Genomic DNA, 19,738 nt, shown 5'->3' with positions numbered 1-19,738 from the left:
CAAGCTCTATATTCTTCAGGGAACTTTCCCAGCTGTGGAACTAGCTGAGAGAGAGCGAGAGCTGTGGAGTTGAGCAAAGCTTCTACACACAGAGAGAGCGAGAGACAGAGAGAGAAATTCATATTTTAAAAACAAGCTCATCAAGCAAGAAGAGTCATTAAGACCTGCAGATTCATTGACTTCAATGTCTTAGATCGGCATCATTCGTGGGTGACGACATGTTTACTGCTGCCTTGTTTTGCTCTGGAAGTGGCTGTCTTGGACTCCGGTGTTAGACAAGCAGCACTTTTCCCTGAGCGTGGGGCTTCCCCTCCTCTCCCCCGCTCTACTTTGAGATGTTCTGACATGAGACCATTTTCAATAACCACAAAGCAGGTTGGTGCCAGTGTCTCACGGTCTTATTGAAATACTGCTCAAACACAAAGTGAGTTCTCTCTGCCAACAACAACAACCACAGCACCAGCAGAGCACTGGAAGCTGGCATCTCTCCCAGTCACACAGCACCAGCAGAGCACTGGAAGCTGGCATCTCTCCCAGTCACACAGCACCAGCAGAGCACTGGAAGCTGGCATCTCTCTCAGTCACACAGCACCAGCAGAGCACTGGAAGCTGGCATCTCCCCCAGTCACACAGCACCAGCAGAGCACTGGAAGCTGGCATCTCCCCCAGTCACACAGCACCAGCAGAGCACTGGAAGCTGGCATCTCTCCCAGTCACACAGCACCAGCAGAGCACTGGAAGCTGGCATCTCCCCCAGTCACACAGCACCAGCAGAGCACTGGAAGCTGGCATCTCCCCCAGTCACACAGCACCAGCAGAGCACTGGAAGCTGGCATCTCTCTCAGTCACACAGCACCAGCAGAGCACTGGAAGCTGGCATCTCTCCCAGTCACACAGCACCAGCAGAGCACTGGAAGCTGGCATCTCTCTCAGTCACACAGCACCAGCAGAGCACTGGAAGCTGGCATCTCCCCCAGTCACACAGCACCAGCAGAGCACTGGAAGCTGGCATCTCCCCCAGTCACACAGCACCAGACAAAGAACCACAGCACTAGCTCAGTCTGTGTAGATTGGCATGGAGGATGGTGTTAACTTAGCGGTTAGGTTAGTATAATATTGTGTTTACCTTACAGACTCTTTAATGTGGCCATGAACCCTTCTTTAGAGGGAAAAAGCATATTTCAAACAGAAAATATGATCATTGTGACATCCTATGCTACATTTTGCCCACTGGTCATGTCCATTCACATTAATGGATATTTCTACCCTCCACCACGATTGTGGTCTTGATTACCCTTTTGAAAAGTTTGTGGTCATACACACATCCTTAAAACACGTAGGTGCCCGGGCTAATAAGGAATACCTGTAAATAACAGGAAGGCCTTCACACTATTTATGCTCCAAAATCACTGCTTTACTGACAACGCTTTGATCCGAAACAGATCTTCGCAGTAGGAGGGTCTTCCTGTTCTTGATTAACCATTTCACACTATCATACCGACCAAAATCTTACTATGCTGGCTCAGGTATTTTCTAAACAACCACAGATACAGAGACTATGCTGGATGGGAAACCAGGCAAGTGCAGCTCAGGTCTGATTGGTTCAGGAGGTATATGACTTTGTCTATTTGGGCGTAAGAGGCAGTTGGAAGGATGTTATTAAAACACTCATGAACGTTGATGAATGTCATGAGGAGACAGGAGGTGTGAATGTGATGAGGAGACAGGAGGAGTGAATGTGATGAGGAGACAGGAGGAGGGAATGTCATGAGGAGACAGGAGGAGTGAATGTGATGAGGAGACAGGAGGAGTGAATGTCATGAGGAGACAGGAGGAGGGAATGTCATGAGGAGACAGGAGGAGGGAATGTCATGAGGAGACAGGAGAGATGAATGTCATGAGGAGACAGGAGGAGTGAATGTGATGAGGAGACAGGAGGAGTGAATGTGATGAGGAGACAGGAGGAGGGAATGTGATGAGGAGACAGGAGGAGAGAATGTCCTGAGGAGACAGGAGGAGTGAATGTGATGAGGAGACAGGAGGAGTGAATGTGATGAGGAGACAGGAGGAGGGAATGTGATGAGGAGACAGGAGGAGTGAATGTCCTGAGGAGACAGGAGGAGTGAATGTGATGAGGAGACAGGAGGAGTGAATGTCCTGAGGAGACAGGATGAGGGAATGTGATGAGGAGACAGGAGGAGGGAATGTCATGAGGAGACTGGAGGAGTGAATGTGATGAGGAGACAGGAGGAGGGAATGTCATGAGGAGACAGGAGGAGTGAATGTGATGAGGAGACAGGAGGAGGGAATGTCATGAGGAGACAGGAGGAGTGAATGTGATGAGGAGACAGGAGGAGGGAATGTCATGAGGAGACAGGAGGAGGGAATGTCATGAGGAGACAGGAGGGGGGAATGTCATGAGGAGACAGGAGAGATGAATGTCATGAGGAGACAGGAAGAGTGAATGTGATGAGGAGACAGGAGGAGGGAATGTCATGAGGAGACAGGAGGAGGGAATGTCATGAGGGAGACAGGAGGAGTGAATGTCATGAGGAGACAGGAGGAGGGAATTTTTCATTACACATTGTACTTCTGACACTTCATGTTGAGTTGTTGAAAAATGTGTTTGCTGTTCTGTCCAGCGTATTAGAAGCTGAGGAAACTGTCAAGACATGAGTGGTTGCCCTTCTTTTCTTGTGAAATTCTCTGACCTTTTTTATGAGCTATAGGTTTGTTGTTCTGGGACCATATAATTATCTGATTACTGTATTGACTGTTCTATGTTATATGACCTCTGTGCTTTCTGCTGATCAATACAGTCATCACTCATGCTGGTGCTTTGACTTGATTTCTAGATCCATCACACACACACACACATACGCACACGCACACACGCACGCACACACACGCGCACACAGACACACACACACACATATAAATGATGACTCAACAGCACCTTTTTGTTGTTTCTGGAGAACAAAGTCCCATGTGTGGTACTCAGTGTTAAGATAATGACCAGTTTGGCGTTTAGCATAATCGTCATGGAGAAATTCCTACGATTTTAAACTTGTGGAGTTGTCTATCTATCTATCTGTTTTATCGTTCTACACTTTTTTTCTATGGAGGTAATCAATCAATCAAATGTATTCATAAAGCCCTTTTTACATCAGCAGATGTCACAAAGTGCTATACAGAAACCCAGCCTGAAACCCCAAACAGCAAACCATGCAGATGTGGAAGGTGAACCATGGAATACTGCTTTAGTGAAGTTCAAGGATAAATTATGTGAGCCTTGTGCTTGTGTGTCATCATTTCTGGGCTGGTGCTTTGACTTGATTTCTAGATCCATCACACACACACACATACACACAAACGCACACACACAAACACAAACACACACCCTCTGACTGGTGTGTAGCAGTAGCTGGTCCAGACTTGACGCATCCCTGATCACCAGTGCAGCTGTCATCATCGCTCTGTTAAAATCCCACCAAGATCATCTGTCTAACAGAGGGGGTGTTACACAGCCTCCTCCAGTGGGGTGAAGGAGAGTTCCCCCACCAGGCTCAGTGTTCCTCACAAACACACTAGCACCTAGTCCCTGCTCTGCATCAGCCAACTCTTACAATACCCGTAGGAGTTGGCAAGATGGCTCAAATAGACCTGATACCAGGCTAACTAGGAGTATTCCAGCGTTACTCGTGAAGGCAGTTCCACACAGGGCCTGTGTGACTGTTTTCAATGCACTGACTTACACAGCAATGTCTGAGCTCTGAACATGTCCTGGTCTGGAGGCCTTTGTCTTCCCATGCTAATGTCTATCACACAACCACCCCAGGGAGGACTCTGTTGAGCTGGATGATGGCAGGGCCAGCCAGTCAGCGGAGAGAGGCTGTGTCCCAAATGGCACCCTATTCCCTATGCAGTGTACTACTTTTGACCGGCACTATAAAGGGAAAGGGGTGCCATTTGGGATGCTGCCAGATAGAAAGGACTCCCAGAACGGTGGCTTTATTAGGGGATTAGGATAGACTGGGACCGGGGGATTCCAGCTGGGCACTCAAGCAGGTAAAGCACAGCAGAGATAAAGAGGTGAAGTCACTCGGACTAGGCAGAGTGGGAAATATTAGCATACATCAAAGATTACCATACATTTATTTAGCCTTTATTTGCCCATGCAGTCCCATTGAGATGATCAAGTAAGTACTTTTCTAGGGTGACCTGGTCCATAGGTCCTTTGTGGTGCTCCCCTTGGAGCCTGTTAGGGTGGAGTTTGGGAGTGGCTTTGTCAGAGGACTCTGCTCCCTCCCTCAGCAGAAGACCCTGGGATCAGCTCAGGCCTCCCTCCTCCCTACCCCTCCCTGTCCATCTGACTCTGACTGAGGGTCAAACGAGGGCAGCGAGGTGTAAATTATGTGGTAGAGGTACGGTACTTGTCTAGTCCGAAGCACTTCAGAGCCATATACTGCAGTGTCTGAGCAGGGTTGTCATAGTAACACTCAGTCACCGCTGTAGCCTTGACCTTGCCAAATCCAGTGCTTGCAGGGTTGTCATAGTAACACTCCATCACCGCTGTAGCCTTGACCTTGCCCAATCCAGTGCTGTATGTATTCCTGGACCACTCCCTCCCTGGAGGATGAGGAAATGATAGGATAGGCGTGTTCCTCTGTGCCGTCCACCTTGTCAGAGACACACTGCTTTGAAGCATCTGGTTATCAAGAATAAGCTTGTTTGTGTTGAAAGTGAAAGATGGTCTCGTCTCTTGTAGCCCCATGGTGACAGTCACATTCTCTGCACTGTTATGATTGATGGATCCACGTTGACAGAAGTAGTACAATTCTCCTAGGAGCTTACACAAAGCCTTTTCCCTCTCTCTGAATCTGCACTACATGATAAGGACTCTGGTGGAAAAGAGCGAGATAAAAAAAACAATGAGGTCAGAGTTCAGGAGTTATGTCATGATCAGAGCACGAGCCAAACATGATTCATTCACACAGAGTGAGAGAGAGATCTTCTGGGCTCATGAACCTCAATTCTGAAGTCAGACCCTGAAGAAGAACACTGCAGGCTTCACACAATACTCACACACACACATGCGTGCACACACACACACACACACATTTTAAATATTTTATTTGAATCCACAAATCTCACTACAGTCGAGAAGGATTCAAACATTTCGTCATGAATATCTGGACACTTATGGATACAGAAGGCACCTTCTTCTCCACTCAGCAAGGTTGCCCATGACAGCTGACACAGAGCAGGACCTTGCTAGCTGCTTTGTCTTTTTACAATGCAGGCCTGCAGTCTGAAGGCCACGTACTACAGATGTAGGATCTTAATTTGATCACTCTTTTGTTGCTGTGAATTTTCCTGCACGGCAGGAAATGCAAACTTACAGTTTATTTTGATTTTAAAAAGGCTTCTAAAGTTTGTCATTTCCACTTGAAAAACATATCATCCACTACAAAAATGTCCATTAATTATAATCCACATAATAATTCACATTTCCAGTTGCTGCAGGATTATTTTCCTGCTGTAGAAAACTGGCTCAAATTATGATCCTACATCTGTATGTACATGGCCGAGACTACCAAATAACAGCACTACAAGTTTGCACTGATAACCCAGGCTGTTCAGGGGTGACAGGAGGGGATGGTATTTCAGCATCTTGTCAGCAAAGTCCTGATTACATATATATATATATATACACACACACACATTTAAAGACTCAATATGCAGCCTCTCATGACCCAATATGGAAAAATTAATTGAATCAAAGATCCAAATGAATAGCATTCATTGGAAATAGCTGGTAGTCTTGAATGTCTCACTGCATTGGCTAAGTAATACCAGAGAAATCTGTAAATAAAGCTAAACATACTTGTCTTTTTCTGGGCTGTAACTAGTTGAGACTTTCCATCAGCAGGCATCTAGTAGTACTGTCATTTGTGTCAGCTTCCTGTGTCAGTTTCTGCTTGATTTTGGTCCGTTTACAATATTGTGGCCAATCCTGAGCAGCTCCTCTAGGGAAGCAGTTTACTGATTGGTTGGCAATCATCTTTTCAATTAACCAGTTAGGTTCCACTGTATGGACAGAGATCATTGTGATGGAAAAGATGTACAGGGGCGCTCAGCTCTGTGAACATTAGTCTCTCGTGACAGACTGTTCCATGGATGGAGCAGCAGGATATTTTGTTTGGTAGATTTGGGTCTGGTTTCTGAGATTTAAATGAACCTAACATGTTATATGTTACATGTATGCTATGACAATGGCTAGTCTGTAGTATAGTTGGCAAGGGAGAGTGAGGAGCTAGTTGCTATAACATCTAATTATCCATCGAACATGAAGACTCCTCACCTCTTCCTCTGCAGCGTAACACCATTTCTCCAGGACCTTACTAGAAACAGGTTTGTTAGTGAGAACTTCACTAAGCCATGGGTGTTTTTGTTTATCCTGGTCCATTGGAACAATTACAAGTGGTAGAGGCCCCTCACATCAAAGTAGCATCTCTGGAACGTCAACGAGCCGAGATAGAAAGTGAAGATGACACCCAAGGCCTCTTCAGAGTTCAGTCATACCCTAATTTGGGATTATCGGAATATTTGGACAATGACATCATTTATGTTCTACTGTAATGGTGTGTGTGTGTGTGTGTGTGTGTGTACCAATCCATGTTTCATTGTACAATTAGATCCATTTGGCTGTCATGATGTTCACGGGGAAGCTTCTTGGCTTGCATAACTGTGGGGACACGTAAGGAGTTCATTTACACAGCACTAGTGCGTTCCAGCACAAGATACAGTACTCCTGCCATTGATGAGTTGCACTGTTGTGCTGCCAAACGTTAATTTAATTGACCACACTCTTCTTGTTTTTGTAAGATGTTTTGATTATCCATCATCCACTGTAAACAGACATACTATTATTTATTCAGTTCTTTAAATAGAGACGGAGTGGTATACAGTATAAATAGAGTCAGAATGGGCAATAACGTAACACAATACAGAACTTGTTTATAGATATACAGTAATTCCTGCTTTACTTCCTGTCCGCCAGTCCACCAATCATGGGACATTGTTTTTAATGGGGATGCCCGTACTAGTAATTATATTTCTATGAGTAGTGGATCCAACGCGTCATAAATCACGATCTTACATAAAGCTGTCAGAAACCCATGCAGTGATTAGGACAAGGGGGCAATTCGGCACTAACCGCCTCTCGATGTCCTTCACAACTCAAGAGTTCTCACACTTGCTGCTCACTTTAACTTAATTATCGCAGAATGCTGGGCCCTCTGCCCTGATGCCTGTGCTGTATGATCCAGTGGAGGGCTGAAGGACAAGAGGTGTCCGGAAAGTAATTGTAAATAAGGAATCCAATTACTTTATACCGTTTTATTTTTCGGTCTAAACCACCTCTTAAGGCAATGCTTATTCAACACGGTTTATGTGATCATCCCTCTCCTCTATTTCTGTGATACGGCTGTTTGTTTTGCTGGCCCGTGGGGAGTCTGAGTGGCAGGGGAAGTATATGTTTGTGTGTGTGTGCGTGTGCGTGTGCGTGTGCGTGCGTATGCAGTGTGTGTGATTGAGTGTGTATATGGTTTGTATATACAGTATAGTCTAGTGGGTGTACGTAGGGTCAGTGCAATATAAAGTCCGTGCAGATAGTTCAGGTACCATTAATTGACAGGGAGTACAGTAGGGGACTAAGTATACACCCCTGAGGGGCCCCCGTGTTGTGGTACAGTGTGGCGGAGGTGTTGTTGCCTACCCTCACCATCTGGGGCAGGCCCGTCAGGAAGTCCAGGATCCAGTTGCAGAGGGAGGGGTTCAGTCCCAGGGGCATGTGTGTTGGAGTGTGTGTGTGTGTGCTTGTGCGCGTAAGTGTGTGCGTGTGTGTGTACGTGTGTGTACATGTGTGCATGCCCGCGTGCCTCTCCAACACAATGTAGTCCGTTGGTGAACAGTAGTCCAGAGGTGGGGACAGCTAGCTAGGCATGTCAGATGAGCAGCCTGTCCTCTCAGCCTTTGTCTCCTAGTCCCATTGAAAAGCTCCCTTTGTGCCGAGATCACGTCACAATATTTGAACAGCTGCAGCCGATTGTTGGATGTGTGCGTTTGCAGAACTCCATCAGCACTGGAGGGAGGGCAGAGATTGTGAGTAGCAGGATTGTGGTAGTGGAGGATGGATAGGGGATGACTGTGGGAATTCATACCTGATCCTAGCTGTTTTCTTCAGTCATGGGCACATGTTACTCAACACTGTCCTCACTCCAGTTCATAATGCATAGGTATTCATGGTTAGCCTGGTCCCAGACCTGTTGTGCACGAACTGCTATGGTCATTGTCACACCAAATTTGCAAGACAGCACAAACAGACCTGGAGCCAGGCTAAGTCATGCTAAACTGTCAAATGATAGAGATTCCTGCCACATCAATTTCTTTATCACATACCAACCAATCATTGAGTAAGTCTGTTCCAGTAAAGACTGATCTGTTAGGGTATAGAACAGCAGTCATATATCATGTCTTAAAACCTGTTTATGAGACACAGTGACAGCTCTATAGTAGTCAGTCTATTCTAACCTCATTAAAGTCAACCTGTCAACATTTGTATTGGCTTCAGCATTACCCTGTCTGTTTACCATCCTACCCAGCTGTCCTCCCACTCTACACACAAAGTCATAGGACACAGGCAAACTTTCTAAGCATTGAGACTGCTCTGTAAAAGACCTCTCTCCTCCAGTAGGGGAGAATGGGGTTAGTTGAGCCACCCCGTGTTTCTAGGGAAACCAATGAATCATGTGACCAACTATTAAGGAAGAGGTCCTCATGTCATGGAGTCTGAAAAAGAAGAAACCACGTGGGAAAAATGGTGAGCAAGTTAGTAGATTGGTTTTTAAGATTGTTTTATACATCAGTTAGACTTTCTATAAGCTACAATCTGAGGTCCTAATCCTAGCATGAAAGTGTGCATCCTTGTAGCTGTGTGGGCTAATATAGTCAAAAAGTTTGCCTTGGGTTAAGTTGAGTCAATGGCCATGGGGTAAGTTGAGCCAATGGCCACCATACCCCATACAAATTATAATTACATTTAGTCTGTTTTATGCATAATATGCCTGGTAATTTTGCAATGTGTCATGCACATGAACTCAAGATAGTGCCTTTTTATTGTTATAGAGCAGACATCTTCATGCCCCATGTATAGCAACATAAAACAAGCAGGGGTCTAGCCCCCCTTGTGGTTCTTGACAGAGCAGCCAAGGAAGTGAGAAAATGAAAGAAGCCCGTTGAGCAGCAGCAAGGGACGAACAAATGGACTGAATGACACTGGAGGTACATTGACCAAAAATAAAACCAACATGTACCTGTTTGAAAGAGAGGCTACGATAGAGTTGCAGACAAACAAGGTCTTACCTGATGACGTGGAGTCGGATCTTGCTAAACATATCAAGAATCTCACGGACCAGGTTCATGTGCTCAGTAGCCTTCCAACGCAGAGAACTTGACTACGAATTTGCACATCGGGGAAAAAAACATCGCTTTCCCAGACAACTGGTCAAGAAATGGAAGGGTAAGTGATATTGAACAGAGAGATCTGTATCTGAATGTAAGCATAAATTTAAGATATACAATATACCACACGCCCATTTCATGAATTAAACTTTGACCTACCAGCTTCATCACCCACTGTCACAGGAAGCCATAACCCACTTAACCCAAGGCGGCTCAACTTACCCTGTCCCTATGCTCAACTTACACCATACCCGGGGTAAGTTGTGCCAAGAGATACTTTTTTGGCGACAAAGCTATGTTTACATTATTTCCTGGGATACACAACATCCTGAAATATATGTCTATGTCTTAGTTAGAAAAATTTCCCTTGACGTAGTGATGCTGAACGTAAAGAATGGCTCTAGATTCCCCACTCTCCCCTAACCCAGAATGTACAGTACTGTCCCAGGGTGTGTCTGAAATGGCACCCTATTCCCTAGAATATACTTTGGACCAGAGTCCCAGTGACACTCCAGGCAGACATGTCTTGTGGCATCCCAGACACATTGACAGGTGCTCAGCCATCAAAGAGAGGCCTGGTCAGGGAGCTCCAGTAGACAGTCAGTCCAGGTAGAGTGGTGAGAGAAGCCCCAAGAGAAGGCCTGGGAACGAGGGGCAGATACCAGCCCATGGTTGTCTGACTGTCTCTAATGTGGTACACTGCTTGTTTGTGGAAGTACGTACAGTTACAGGAAGGCTGTACTTTATTCTGTAGATGATTGGTTATGATTCACTGGATTATTAGTGAGAAACAGGGTGAAACCTTTATGACATAGCTTGGGTTTCAGCAGTGGTGTGTGTGGTGTGTGTGTGGGTGTGTTTGAGAGGTCTTTGATTACTGTCCTTGGGCTGAACTTGGATCCAGGTTGTTGAATTTGAGAGTCATGGCTGCCATGGGTCCGTTTCAAACACTGCTCACTGAAACCATGACCTCAGTCTGTTTCGTAGTGACAAAGTAAACAGACTTGTGTTTAGTCTGAGTCTAATATAAAATGAAATATCATGTGTGAATATCCATGATAAAAGATGTCTGCTGAGATGACAGCCAAGTTCAAGCAAATGTCAAATTTAAACAACTGATTATACAACTTTGATTATACAAAGAAAGGTATTCCTATTTTAATGTGTCTTATTACAAAGGACACTACATCAAAGGGCTCTCCCTGACCTCCAGGCCAATGTCTTGATTTGGAATTGGTCCACAGGCTATTTTCTGTGATGTGCATTAAAGTCATTGTGTAACCTGTAACCACAGAGGTCTGAATTGTCTTTGTAGAGTTTTAGTGAAAGGTTCTGTCCAGGGCTTTGCCTCAGTGCTGCCTGTTACTTATGTTAGCACAGGCTGGCAGAGAATGGCTGACGATGCTTACATAAGACCATCACCCTCTCTCTTCCAGTCACTCTCCAGGCAATAGAGAGAGTGAGAGAGGAATAGGGAGAGAGAGAGAGAGTGGTGGAGAAAAAGGGAAAGAGATAGATAGAAGATGGAGGAGAGAGGGGACAAGTTGGCAGTGGTCAAGAATGCAATTAATATTCTGGTCAAGGACGCAGAGGAAAAGGCCCCGCTGGGGAGGGTGGGTAGTTTGTGTGAGAACAGACTACTCTCCATTGCGTCATCACATGCAAGGTTGGGTTGGCAGGCTACACCGCATCACTGATATCGCCTGAGAGTCTACTAAAACATGCATCACAGATGAATCAATGAGTTTTATCCATAAACATAAACACACACACACACAACATACACACACCGATTGTACATTAGTTACAGATGTAGGATCTTAATTTGGTTACTCTTTTGTTGTTGAGAATTTTCCTGCACAGCAGCAAATGCAAACTTGTAGTGTATTTGAGGCTTCTAACGTTTGTAATTTCCACTTTGAAAGTTCAGACATGATTTGCCCTAACAAACAATGTATCAACCCCAACACAAATGTCCATTAATTATAATCCACATAATAATTCACATTTCCAGTTACTGCAGGATTTCCTGCTGTAGCAACAGGCTCAAATCTGTATGGCATGAGGTGTAAGTTCAAAGTGTTTCCGTTATGTCATCAACCTCATGACATATCCAGCAGGATTAAGTCCATTATCATTTCAGGAACTTGTAAAGTGGATCACTATTCACTTAGAATGATTCGGTAGGCACGTTCTCCTTCTGGCAGATCAGACAGCAATGTTCACTAAGGCGTGGTGAAGGTTCTAGCTGCAGAAGGCGTATCCTATATTGCCTATATGGAAGTGAAGTGAACCATCAACTCACCACACCATGTAACCTATGACATCATGGATCAAGTGTCTCAGAATAGGAGAGCTGATCTAGGATCAGGTCCTCCTCTTTCCATCTACTCTTATTTTTATTATCTAAATGGCTAAACTGATCCCAGACCAGCACTCCTACTCAAAATGCTTTATGATTATGGACTCAGCTTGCCTCTGTGTGGAATTCCAAGTAACCTTCATCCTCATAAAAGTATTGTCTTGAGTTGGTATTACCATCGACATGCTGTATTTCCTGATGTGGTTCATCTTTAATTCATTTAGAGATGCATGCATCTCTTAGAAGAATGGTATGAGACAGTAACTCAGCATAGCTTCAAAGTCATTAGGTTGGATTGGACAGGACATAAGCCTATTATCCTACCCCTGTCTGTCTCTGTCGCTGTACCCCCGCCATCTGCAAATTAACACATAGATGTCTGTGGACAATGTGAGCTATACTAGGAAAAGCAGTTGAAGGAGGCAGGCACAGTTTGTGTGTTTGTGTGCTTTTGCGTGCGTGCGTCTGTCTGTCTGTCTGTGTCTGTACATTATGTGTGTGTGTGCAGTCTCCCGCCATGTTTCACTGTGTTCCCAGTGGAGTGACGTCACCGACAGTGTTTCAGCCAACAGGGCTCTGAATCCTCACGCAGGCCACGGCGGGAAGATCTGGTTGCCATGGTGACTGATCTTGTGTTAAAGCCGTGTTTGCCAGGCGTAGGGTAGAGCTTTGAGCCACAGCAGACGGTCACCCTGTGATTGGCCGGCTGAGAGAGGCACAAAGACAAAGCTTTGGCGTAATACACTTAGAACACACAAACAAATACACATGTATACACATACATACAGTGTACATACAGTACACATACAGTATACATACAAACAGTGCATTGCACACATAGACAAATGCCCACAAAACCACCTCTACACACAAGAACGCACACAGGACAGAATATACAGTTTCTCAAAATAAATGCCTGCTTCAATTGTATCCGGCGATTTCTTTAACATTTTTAATATTGAGTAAGGTCCTCTTAACTACACCGTATAACTGTAGCTGTATTGGATAATAATAACATGGACCCCTGTACTCCAGATCAAACCATGGTGATTAGTATTCCATCTACTGCTTGTTTGTAGAGCGAGACGGTGAGAGCCTCTGTAAATCCTACTAAGACCACTCTCCTGTCCCAACCTTGCTCTGCCACTGCCCTGTCCTCAACATGGCATGAGTGGAGGAGGAATACCAATGGGAACCGAACAGCTGCTCCTAATTCAATTAGTGTCCCGCTGCCTGTCTTTGTTTCTGCTGCTGGTTGAGTTAAAGACTAATGCGCATCTTGATCAATACCCTGTAAGGGGTCCTGTATGCTGGGAACAGCATGTGCTCTGAGTCTCTCTCTGTGCTTGACCATAGGACTGGTGGGAACAAGAGGGTGGTATTCATTAGGGTACACCGTAGCACAACATTTTGTAATGGAAAGCGAAAACAATTGTTTCTTATTGGACAGGTTCAGAAAGTCCCTCTCTGTCTGTTTCCTTTTGTTTGGTGCCTAATGAAGCTTTGCCCCCTCCACCTGTTGAATAAGGTCTACTGTATCTGGAGGTATAACTGTAGAAGGCATCAGTTACCATGAACTCCTCGACATCCTCTGTTATTCTGTACAGTACCTATATTAAGTTATGTACTGTAAGTCCAAAATGGAGAGGTTTCTTTGGGTCACCCACGTCTGGACCACTGACCACGACCTTTGACCTCTCTGACTTCTCTATGTCTTGGCTAGGGCCTGTCTATACTGAACCCAGAGACCCAATAAAGAACAGGCCGTGTGAGGACTGTGTCCAGTCAGTGAGGCCGCTGCCAGACCACTACTGCTGTGTCAGCCCTGCCCTGTCACAGCCCTTGTCTGAGGTCTACTTAAATAAATATAGCTCTGACACTGACCACAGAAAGCCACTGACTTGGACTGAATCTCTCTTTCTTTCTATCTCTCTATCTGTCTCTCTCTGGAGGATAGCCTGCTGGGTCTTGGCTCCGCAGACAGACTGGAGTTGACTATGGAGTGTTGTCTCGGGATTAGTCTAGATAGCAGCATCACAAGAGTGATCAAATTAAGATCCTACATACTGTATGTACATAATGTACAATTGGTGTGTGAATGTTTTGTGTGTGTTTATCTGTTTATGTTGTTTAAGGATAAAACTCTATGATTAAGGATGAAATGAAATGTTCACGTTATATTGATCTGGCCCTCAAACCATCATGGTCACCTAATAATCCCCAGTTTACAATTGGTGCATTCATCCCCCTCCTCTCCCCTGTAACTATTCCCCAGGTCGTTGCTGCAAATGAGAATGTGTTCTCAGTCAACTTACCTGGTAAAATAACGGTAAAATAAAAATTAAATAAAAAAATTGATTCATGTTGAGACAAAACTAAAGTGCACTTATTATGTCATAATTCTGAACTCCTGGTGTACATACATCTGATGAATTACTTAAATGACATCAGAACTGGTGCAGTTGGTTTCAGTTTGAATAGATGATCTGCTAAGGCGTAATTGTTGTCTACCAGGAATTCTATCATTCTTATCAGCAGTACTCAAACACAAGTCTGTAAGAAGAGCTCCTCGTGTCATTTGAGTGTTTGTTAAGCTTTAACGACATTTCCCGCCCATATGCTCCCAGTAGTGATAATATGTCTATGGGCCATACCAAAGAACCAACACAGTCACATCAAACAGGTCAGCCGACAATACATTGGAGACCGGAGGAAAAATGGCAGGTTGCAGGAGGGGAGGGTCAGCTTGCATCATGTACTAATCCCTTTATCTCGTTCTATGGCTCCCTCTTAGACTACTGAGTATTAAGAGGTCACGGACGGAACGACCCCAAACCCTTGTCTCTGATTCAGACTGTTAGGCAATGGCAATTTAATCTTACTCTGCTCTTTTATTTATTGTTTTTTCAGTGTGTAAAGGAAGGCTTGTATATCCGATAAAACGGGGCTCACAATAAACTGTGTGTGTCCCCAAATAAGTAACACATGGAGACTCTGCAGCAGCGCTCTTGCTCTCCCCTCTCTCTGCGTTCCCAGCAGCCCTGTGCAGTGTGCTCTCCATGCTCAGTGGCCCGTGTCAGAGCGCCTAATGACTGGCCCATTGATGAGCATGCCCATTAGTGTCACTGCTCTCATCAGCACACCCACCCTTTATGAGCCTCCAGTCTGGTCACCCAGATGGGAGGGGCCCTGCCGTGTAAATCAGCCATGACAGGTGGGGAGCGCAGCCAGTAAGAGGTTCAGACATCCAGGGTGTGGCTCTCGATAGTCCCTATGTGGCCTGCAAATCTCCTGCAGCATACAACACTCTGTAGGCCCGTTGTTGTGGGAAACACAGGGTGTCACAGCACATCGTCACACCATAGCATTCCAGATCTGTCAGAGAGCTGGCTTTAGCATCTATTAGCCAGGCCTCTCTGTAAATACAGTTGAAGTCGGAAGTTTACATACACCTTAGCCAAATACATTTAAACAAAATTTATATCCATACAATTTACCTGCCTCATGATGCCATCTATTTTGTGAAGTGCACAAGTTCCTCCTACAGCAAAGCACCACCACAACATGATGCTGCCACCTCCGTGCTTCACTGTTGGGATGGTGTTCTTTAGCTTGCAAGCGTCCCCCTTTTTCCTCCAAACATAACAATGGTCATTATGGCCAAACAGTTATATTTTTGTTTCATCAGACTAGAGGACATTTCTCCAAGAAGTATGATCTTTGTCCCCATGTGCAGTTGCAAACCATAGTCTGGCTTTTTTTATAGCGGTTTTGGAGGAGTGGCTTCTTCCTTGCTGAGCGGCCTTTCAGGTTATGTCGATATAGGCCTCGTTTTACTGTGGATATAGATACTTTTGTACCTGTTTCCTCCAGCATCTTCACAAGGTCCTTTGCTGTTGTTCTGGGATTGATTTGCACTTTTCGCACCAAAGTATGTTCATCTCTAGGAGACAGACCCGTCTCCTTCCTGAGCGGTATGATGGCTGCCTGGTCCCATGGTGTTTATACTTGCGTACTATTGTTTGTACAGATGAACGTGGTACCTTCAGGCGTTTGGAAATTGCTCCCAAGGATGAACCAGACTTGTGGAGGTCTACAATTTTTTTTCTGATGTCTTGGCTGATTTCTTTTGATTTCCCATGACGTCAAGCAAAGAGGCACTGAGTTTGAAGGTAGGCCTTGAAACACATACACAGGTACACCTCCAATTGACTCAAATGATGTCAATTAGCCTATCAGAAGCATCTAAAGACAATTTTCCAAGTTTTAAAGGCACAGTCAACTTAGTGTATGTAAACTTCTGACCCACTGGAATTGTGATACAGTGAATTATAAGGGAAATAATCTGTCTGTAAACAGTTGTTGGAAAAATGACTTGTGTCATGCACAAAGTAGATGTCCTAACCAACTTGCCAAAACTATAGTTTGTTAACAAGACATTTGTGGAGTGGTTGAAAAATGAGTTTTAATGACTCCAACCTAAGTGTATGTAAACTTCCGACTTCAACTGTACACAGTGGGGATGATAGCCTGGTTGTGCCCTGAGGCAAGGCTGCATGGGCTCATACTGTGTAAGGGCGTCAACCGTGTGTGTGTGTGTGTGTGTGTGTGTGTGTGTGTGTGTGTGTGTGTGTGTGTGTGTGTGTGTGTGTGTGTGTGTGTGTGTGTGTGTGTTTCACTCAGGGCTAAAGGCAGTGTGGTAACTGTAGATCTACACACACTGACCTTTTTTCTTGAGAGCCTGAATGGAATGTGAGCCCACCTGCACCCACTCACACGTTAAAGAGCCCGTCAGTCCCCTACTCACTTCCAATATGTAAATCAATAGGGCTAAGGAGGCAGGCCTGGCATACGCTGGTCATATCGAGGCTGGGTTTATCCACATACAGTATATAAAAAGGATACTAGGCTTTCTGTTACAGAAACAAGATAGCAAGCTGCTACCAAATGCCTGGTACTCATAACATGATATGCTTCAAATATAGACACCAAGACCAATAAACTTGGACAACACTAACATTAATGGACTGTAACCCACCCCCATGTTTACTGTAGCAGTAAACATACAATCTATACTTAAAATGTATCAAATTGGCTTTTGATATCGAGAGTCCTTGTGTTACACTTTATTCATAGACTTGATATTGTGTTCATTTCAACCATAAAAGTTACAGTACAGTCGATACTCTCTGACTTTAGGAAGGAAGGAAACCATCTGTACTGTCTTTTGTTCTACACCCTCTTTTATGTTGATGATCAAAGCTCTTCTCTGTCTCTTTGGAAAAGTCAACATAAGTGGAAAATGAATGGATTTTCATGCATTTGGCTGCGACTGATTTGTGTGTGTGTGTGCGTGTGTGCGTGTGACCAACAGGATGGACCACTCCTTACTAAGGGCTAAGGGCTTCGACTGCTGAGGTAATCGTCTCATGTGGGATAGTCTCTACAGTCTACTCCACTAAGCCACGTACAGTTTTAACGTTACCACTTTATATGACAACAAACCATAAAATAACCTAACACACAGGCAAATCTAAATGGAAAACAAGACTTTTGTGTGACGAATGATTTAAAAAAAACATAACATTATAGAGTATACTGTAGTAATGCTTCATTAATGTTATATTGAGTTACACGTTCATATTACTCGTCTGTTTCCTTGGAGAAATCGATGCCTTGGTTACAGGGAGAGCACGTTTTATTAGTAGGCCTAACACTCCACCAGTCTGTCTGCCCAGCTACAGTATTGCATTAGAAGTGAAAATACATAACTCTGGAGTGCTGCGTTTGAGCAATCTCTCTGATTGGCTGTGACAGCCGCTGTCCCAACAAGACCCCAGCCAGAGCCAGCCAATCACAAGACTGTATGTTCACTCCGGCAAACACAGATCAGAGATAACAAGACAGTTAATGAATTGTTCACCGAAAACCCTGGGAAGTTTAGCTGAACCTTATTCGAGCAGTAGTGCATGGTCGTTTTGTGTATGTCTGTGTGGAGTGGTCCTGATTTCTTGGGAAAACGGTTGTGTTTGTTGTTGTGATTGTCAAACTTAAGCTTCAGAAAGGAAGGTCATTGAAGTCCATTACACTATACAATGGATAGGAAGCAACTCTGTGTTGAATGTGCCTTTCACGAAGAATGGAGATGCTCTGAATGAGTGTGTTCGTGGCAAAGACTACACAATGACCTCACCGGTATGTCCCAGAAACACTTTCACATCTCCTCCCGGGGTTTGGCAAACTGGACCAATCACAGACCATTGTCTTTGCATCAGTGTCTGTGGTCTGGGTGAATCAGGGTGTACCCTGAACCATGATCACAGCTCACATATGTCATCCTTTGGAGGGACAGTGAAATAGAAAGACGCCCTCTTTCCCAAAATGGAGCGAAAAAGACTCCCGACCCGCTTTTCAAATTCTTTTGTTGCCACCATGAACAGTGGAATGAATGTTCTTTCCCAGCTTCCCAGCCACCAGCTAACTGCACTTCAATTGCTAGCTGCACTTGGTCCAAGCCCCACAAGCCTCAACTCCAATTTTCCTGCCTGTAAAACGTCAGCAAATCTAAAGCAGGTTCTTATCATTATGTAATTATGGCACTTATGCTGTTCAGCAGCCTGTCCTATGCCGGCCCATTCGGCTTCTTGCTTGTTTCACTCTTTTCAACTGAGGCTCTGGCAAATGTATTCTATTGATGAAAGTAAGTGTGCAGTAATCTGCTCATTCAGGAAACTCACCATTATGCATAATGTACCACTTATTGTTAGATATGAGTTATCAGCAAAGGACAATCAATACTATTTTACCTTACTTCCAACAGAAACCTTGGTCTGTGCTACTGAGTGTGTAGACACAATGAGTTCTGTAATGGGGGATATCATCTGACATTGGTTTTTGTACAATGCCTCTGTCAAATCGATAGTATATTATACATTGTCAGGGTGTGTATGTGTTCATCTGCCTGAGCATGTGATCTATTGTTTACCATTCACATGTATCTAATGTACATTGTTCAAGTGTTTGCATTTGCGCACAGAGTAGAATATTACAGATACGGTAGATTTGACTGAACAACAGCAGTGCATCTATCTGGTTTCTCTGTATATATATATATATATATATATATATATATATATATATATATATATATATATATATATATATATACTGTATAGCCTCTCTCCTGGTAGGAAAGCCTGTGTAAGGCCAGCAGGTCAAGCTGCCACGTATGAGACCAGTGGTATGCCTTATTAAATGCGTGTTATTTCTGTATCCTGCCAGGCTAAGAGCATTGGGGGTACATTTTGTGCCCACCCCATTACAAAGCCTAGCCCAGTAGTAGTGGAGAGACAGGCAGGCAGGCAGACATACGAGACAGACACCTCTCCGATCAGTCAGTCAAGTCCTCCCCTGTTGCCTTGGTGCATTAGCTCCAGTTACCCCACCCCTTCTGAAGACTTCCCATTGTGTGTTTCTTTACAGGCGGCCCGGGAGCCCTCCCTTTGTGAACCAGTGGGCGTGTGATCTCACCGCTGAGAGGAGGGGCCCCCTTTCCCCTGTCTGGCCAATCCTTGAGCTCGGTGACTAGGTCACGTGAGAATCCCTCTTTCAGGTTGCCATGACAATGTGCACTGGTCCAGACAGCATCTTACTGTGGTGAGAAGGGAAGAGAAGAGGAGGGAGGATAGACAGCCGGCGGGAGAGCAAGAGAACAAACCCCAGACACCTATGCTGTGCACCTTTCCTCTGTAAGTACTGTCACCACTCTCTCCTTCACACCCAGCACGCTGAATGTATATTTGCTGCACGAGTGACAACATGTGTTTTATTATGAGCAATGTCCTACCCGGT

At 44.7% G+C, this 19,738-nt stretch overlaps 1 protein-coding gene across 27 annotated transcripts in view; it reads left to right on the top strand.

Annotated features, from left to right (window-relative positions):
* Nucleotides 1-19,738, top strand: part of LOC129866832 (protein-methionine sulfoxide oxidase mical3a-like) — a 121,077-nt gene that overhangs the window by 7,222 nt on the left and 94,117 nt on the right. For 26 of the 27 annotated variants that reach the window (XM_055939792.1, XM_055939791.1, XM_055939781.1 and 23 more), the window contains one exon: nt 19,370-19,635. The exons of the other annotated variant lie outside the window; for it this stretch is intronic. The gene's annotated coding sequence lies outside the window, so the exon portion shown is untranslated. The remainder of the gene's footprint in view (nt 1-19,369; nt 19,636-19,738) is intronic. 27 annotated transcript variants of the gene reach the window in all.

Source organism: Salvelinus fontinalis, chromosome 12 (assembly GCF_029448725.1).
Source record: "Salvelinus fontinalis isolate EN_2023a chromosome 12, ASM2944872v1, whole genome shotgun sequence".
NCBI lineage: Eukaryota > Metazoa > Chordata > Actinopteri > Salmoniformes > Salmonidae > Salvelinus > Salvelinus fontinalis.
This window is presented reverse-complemented; position numbering and strand designations above follow the sequence as displayed.